The following is a 6,077-nucleotide window of genomic DNA, read 5'->3' on the forward strand; positions in this document are numbered from 1 at the left end:
AGGGAGGGTGAGGAGGGAAAGGCATATACACCGTATTACACGTTTATATTTGCATTGCTACTGCCGCCTCGAAACTAGCGTCTTGGCCATGGATCTCCCGGTTGACATGCTCGGGTCAAATAGTGGCAGGTTGGGACATCGATTTCCCAGGAATCCGGCTGTCATGCCGAGGCCACGGAGACACCACATTTTCCTACGAATTCAATAACCTCGCCGATCTCCAAAGTTACCATGCATGGTGCGTGTACAATAATGTACGTGCATGATGCAGTCTGTTGACAAGACTTGTGCTTCGTATATGTACTTTTATGTACATGTTGTTGTCAGCAATTGCGCCAGTGGCATACTTCCAGGCTAATGCATGCCGCCTTTTTGCCGTGTCGGCACATTGGCAGTTTGATAACAGTGCAAGCGATCTTGCTGGCGCCTACATACATAATCACTAAAACATGCAACACCCACGAGTTAAGACCCCTCCCGCCAAATACAGCGTTGATGATCGTGCTGCTTATTGGCATTACGAATAGACGACCCTTTCCGACATTACAGTCTCGGTGATCGGGATGTGTGGTACTGTACATGCGCATGATCATTATGACATACCACTCAGTCAAGACTCAGTCTAGTTCTCTAGCCGTAGCAGCACAGGTAATACCAAGAGTATAATTATAACTTATAATAATTATTATACTCTTGGTAATACAATGTACTACCACTCAGGACTGATAGAGCCATAGGCTCTATACTGCGCTGCGCGATACTGCCCATTGCCATCCTCTTCAGCTCAAGTCGATGTTGCCCGTGCGCACTCGTAGCAGCCTCCGGGATTCTTACCAAGACTGCATTATTCCCTTGTGGGATAGTCTATCAGCGACCATCCTACCAGCAGGGCTGGGAACCAGAAAGCTGCAGTCCTTCAAGGAAAAGTGCAGCAAGTATCTGCTGCACCTGAACTGGCAACAGCCACAGACGCCCTATCAAAATTAATGTTATAGACCAGCGCCTCACTAGCGTCTTCCCTCCCTCCTCATTACATAATATTATTATCTCTCATTCTGCTTCTCTCAGAGTCACGACCATCTGCCAACTATCCACGTTTCTCACTATTATTCAGTCCCTCTTCTACCCCCCCCCCCCTCTCCTCATGATTTAACTACATCAGCCTGGCCCCACCCCAGTCTTCTCCGGCCTATTCGGGAATACAGTGGACTTCGTATAATAAAAGAATAGAGGACTCGCTGGGAGGAGACCAGCGTTGGAGGCAGGACTTGAAGTTGACGTTCCACCCCAGCCCCCTCCTGTGGCGCAGGTGTCAGGGGCAGTAGAGTATGAAGTAGTTGACGTCCCCACCCCTCCCGCATGTCCCAGGGCCTGGGACAGCACCAAGGCAAGATCGCTCTTCCGAATGCTTACCTGTGTATAGACACGTAGGCAATGCGCCTGGCTCTATGATCAAGTGGAAAAAAAGAAGTGCATGATGGCTGATGCCACACATTCCCAATCCCCTGACAAGAAGCCTTGGTGCTTCGTCAGCACTGCTGCACCCTTGGTGGATGTCGCGGCCAGACGGCCTCGAGATCCCATATTATATTATGGACATAACTGTAAAGTCCAGCACCCCATCCGTCATCATAATGATCGTTGTGCTAACGATGGCAACATGCCATGTGACAGCTACGGGATGATCTTCAAAGTCGGAGATCTCGAATAGTAGCGTGGCCAGCGATCAACCTAGACTGAGATGGCGACATCTTGCATGGCCATGGCCCGGGGACATATCTTTTAAAACTAACGTAACGTTCAGTTACTACAGTCATCATGCTGTGACACATGCCTGTATTACATGACTGTATCTGCAAGATGTGGGATGACGCATGCGGCCGCCCCACATGCACCTGTGCTATGCCTGCTCTGGACATGCATGAAAACCTTCCAGGCAACGCACACTATAATTATCATGGCTAAAAAGACTACTGCGTCTATTATTGGCTATACTAGTCTATGAGTGAATGGGGGTAAATAAACTCTGGTCCTGGATAGTCATGACTCGTGGGCCTTCCTCTAGGGGTGAAACGAACATCGAATTTTGAATACGAACGAACGGTCACACTAACGAACGAACTCGAACGAACATTCTCCATTATGCATTTCATGGATGAATTTTTTTGAAGACCATACAGTCGTCTGCCAGTACAGGCTGACAGGCGTTCTCTGTACTTGGCTGGCCACAGTTCAGTATTGACGGTGTACGATACACTGCCAGAACAGAAATATTTTTTTATCGCGTCCGCCTGAGCTGAATCACAGGGTTTTGCAGCTAGCTGCAAAGTCCATCACCATTGTCCGGACGAGAGTTTTCTTCTCATCGCTAGCTCAGGTCGTCAGAGCAGGAGAACGGCACTTCTTGAGGTGGGTACGAAGATTGCTCGTCGTCGCTCTGCTGTGTGATAGAACCTTTTTGAAATTGAGAAAAGGACTTCGTCTTTCCCAACCACTTTATCAAAGTCCGCTCCAACTCCGGATCGCGATGAAAGGCTCGAATGTTTTGACATGATTGCAACGAGTGAACGTTTGCTTTCGGGAACAGATGTCACAAGCGACTCAAATCCTTTCACTACGAGTACAAATCTAACTCAAACGGACACACAGAAATATTTCAAGAAACTTTGTCCCGACGCGACACTCAACTCCTTCAACTTGCTTCAAGTGATCATCAAGGCAAACTCAGTCGATCAGCGTGAAAGCTCGCGATCTCCCAACCTCCGCGGCTCCTTCGTGATCTAGTCACAAGCGATCTTTATGCTTGCTTGCTGTGTTCGTTTATCAATCTTGCGAGTTCGTTCGTTCGTTTTCAATTTTTTCGAACGAATATTCGAACTTTCGTTCGTTCCTTTCACCCCTACCTTCCTCGGGCTCCAAGTAAACTACGTGTAATGTCTTGGTCCAAGTCTCCAACCTTCATAGACTAGTGGGTGGCTGTTAAGCGCCTATTATGTCATGTACATGTCCCGTCACAGTACTGTACAATCATGTACAGTCATACTGAATGTGTTGTCATGCTGTACAGTCAGTAGCCTGCGGCCTCGGGGAGCATCAACAGCACATAATCCGGGGGGGGGGGGGGGGATACACTCGTGGCAACACAGAAAACAACGTCTTCAGGACTTCTCGACAGTTAACACGTATATCAAGTAGATGTCAGGCTGTAAGCCACAATCTGTGGTTGCGGTAGCAAGGTAGCAGGCAGATCAAAGTGAGAATAATTTAACAAGAACCTGACCTTTCTTGTCGACATTATGTAGAATAGAGTGAGCGAAGCAGCTTCAATTATAGTTCCGTTCCGGGAACGGGATGGAATAATTCTTTGGAAGCTTCAATGTACCAAGCAAGGCTTGCATAACGCCAAGACTCCACAGCACGGGGGCCATGGGTGCGTTTAGACGGTAATGGCAAGGTGTGTCTGGGAGACAGTGCGGGTTGATGGGGCGGTCCTCGTGCCGTGGAGGACAGTCTAGCTGATGACAAACGTGTCGACAGCCCATCGTCTGTGCCACCTCCAAACGCGAGATCGCTTTCAAGCTGGAGCACAGCCCTTACCAGCGGAATGTTTCGTCCCGGCAATGCCGGATCGTGTTTTCAATTTAAGCGTGGATCGTCAAGCCACGGAACATTTCCCACTGGGACTGAACTCCTGGCAGCGACCCACATTGCAGCAGGTCTTGGAACTGCCAGCAGTTGGGCTATATCAGTCGGTAGAACCCATAGTTCGGTCAGGCTTGATGCAGTGCATGGCCGGCAACCACACAAACGGGAGTCGACAGCTGCAAATTACAATGCACAGCCAGTGCCCGACACCTTACGGACTGAACAAGGATAGCGAGAACCGGAATGATCCGAATCTGATGATGATGAGTCAACAAGAGTCTATGATCAAGCGCAAAAGCAGAGGTCACGGAGACCTCCACCGAGCTTCTCGGCAGGATGCAGCTCAACAATTTAAAGGATGGTTTTCTCCTAAATTTCTAGGAAGGAGTATTTACTACTGAGGATGAGACATGGGTCCATCATTTTGATCCGGAGACTAGGCATATGCGGATAATGCCGGCAGAAAAATTGGCAGAATTCGGTACTTTTTCTGGTAAGTTTCATGCATGTTTGGTATGTGGATAAAGAAATGGAGCAGAATTCGAGGAATTCAGCCCGCCATAAGGTTTGTATGGTTCTGCCAATTTCACTGCTTTTCGAGCAGAATCTGCCACCTTTTCGAGCATTATCCGCCAATGCCTACCTGAGACCAAGCAACAGTCCATACAGTCACTGAGTGGCACTGGAAACAATAATTACATGCCAGTTCTCCCACCCCCAAGAAGTTCAAGGCAAGAGCCTCGGCTGGCAAGGTCATGATCTCTGTTTTCTGGAATAGCAAAGGTGCTATCATGCTGTATCAACTTGAGCCCGGGCACTACAACCAATGGACAATACTATGCCCACGGTCTGCATCCGCTGAGGGACGAGGTGAAGGCGAAGCGTCGAGGCAAGTTCCTAGGGAATCCTGCTTCTGTAGGGCAATGCTCCAGCGCACATTTCGCACGTTGCAGTGACTGCTGCAGCTAACTGTAGCCTTGAAATCCTTCCTCGTCCACCCTACCGAGTCTTCTGACCTGGTTCCCAAACCTCAAAGTTGAACTGAAACTGAGCCTCTGGGCCCTGGGGCCAGGGCAGTGGGGGTTACTGAGGACGGCAGTCTCAGTGGAACGATGATATCATGGCGGCAGTCGACCACTTCCTTGATGCCGGAGTAGGATGAGACCTTCTTCAAGGCTGGATTAGAGAAGTTGGAACATCGCTGCAGCAAATGCAGTGAGGCCCAGGGTGATTATGTTGAAAATTTCATTGAGAAACTGCTAGTATTATAAACAACAAGTATGACTCTCTGGCATGCAATTTTACTCATTGACATTTTAGTCAAAGTAAAAGTAACAGCTGAAGAGAGTGAAGTACCTGGCTGCATGTAGTCATGTTTGTACCTGGTCATGTGCTAGACTTGTGGAGTCAGTCAGTCTTTACTTTACTAGAGGATCGAGGTAATCGCAGGGCTCGTAAAATCAACCATCCTTGACTGGCGGTGATGCGATGGTCGATGTCATTGCACTGGTAATAATAGTGGTATTACTATAATAATTATTGTAGTCACTCAGATCAGAGTCAGTGTGTGATCGTGACATGCTACAGTGCCAGTGGTGTCGATCAAAGTCGCTCGACACCGACGACATGACTGTCGACATCTCCTGGCCTGACGAACCAGATAAGAGAAAGACAAAGCGTTTGTGGTATCCAGAGCCTAGGCCCTACTACGAACTGCACTAGCGCATAAGCACTCTTGCTTGTACATGTATTCACAAGTGTTTCACGACGTTATCGCTACAGTCAGTACTGACAAGAGTACTGTAAAAGCAGAAATTTTCGGTGGTGTAATATTTTCGGTATTCGCCAAAATCGGCGGTTCGGTAGCGGGAAATTTTCGGTAAAACCCGTTCTCCAGGTAGGTGTACTAGTACAACATGTATACAGTATCGGTTGTACCGAAAATTTCGGTGCGTTTTATTTTCGGTAAAAATTGTCGGCACCGAAGTAAGTTAGTTACCGAAAAAATTTTTTTTTTATTTTTTTACAGTCGATGCGCCAAGCCAGCTGAGTAAGAAAAAGAAAAAGGAAAAAAGGCCCAACCCTGCCCGGCCAGCTATTTGGACTTACGGGGGTCGCCATGGCAAATAATAAGTACTTCGAAGTAGTAAAAATGAGCTAGTGTGGCTGTGAAAACAGTCTATATGACAATATTCAGTCAGCCATAATCATGATAATGGATGCCTCCGCAGCGACCACAGCTGCAGATGACGCGACAGGAGCATGGGCAGAAAACATGGATCGGCTACCACGCACACACATTACACTGGCCCGTATTAGCGCTACGCTAAGACGACACCGGATGAACGCCATGGTGAGGGAGTAGGACTCACCGGTCTTCTCTGCAAGCAACACAGCAATTCTCTTGTACAGAGCTGACGCACACTTGCTCA

Source organism: Sycon ciliatum, chromosome 1 (genome assembly GCF_964019385.1).
Source record: "Sycon ciliatum chromosome 1, ocSycCili1.1, whole genome shotgun sequence".
In the NCBI taxonomy this organism is placed as follows: Eukaryota; Metazoa; Porifera; class Calcarea; order Leucosolenida; family Sycettidae; genus Sycon; species Sycon ciliatum.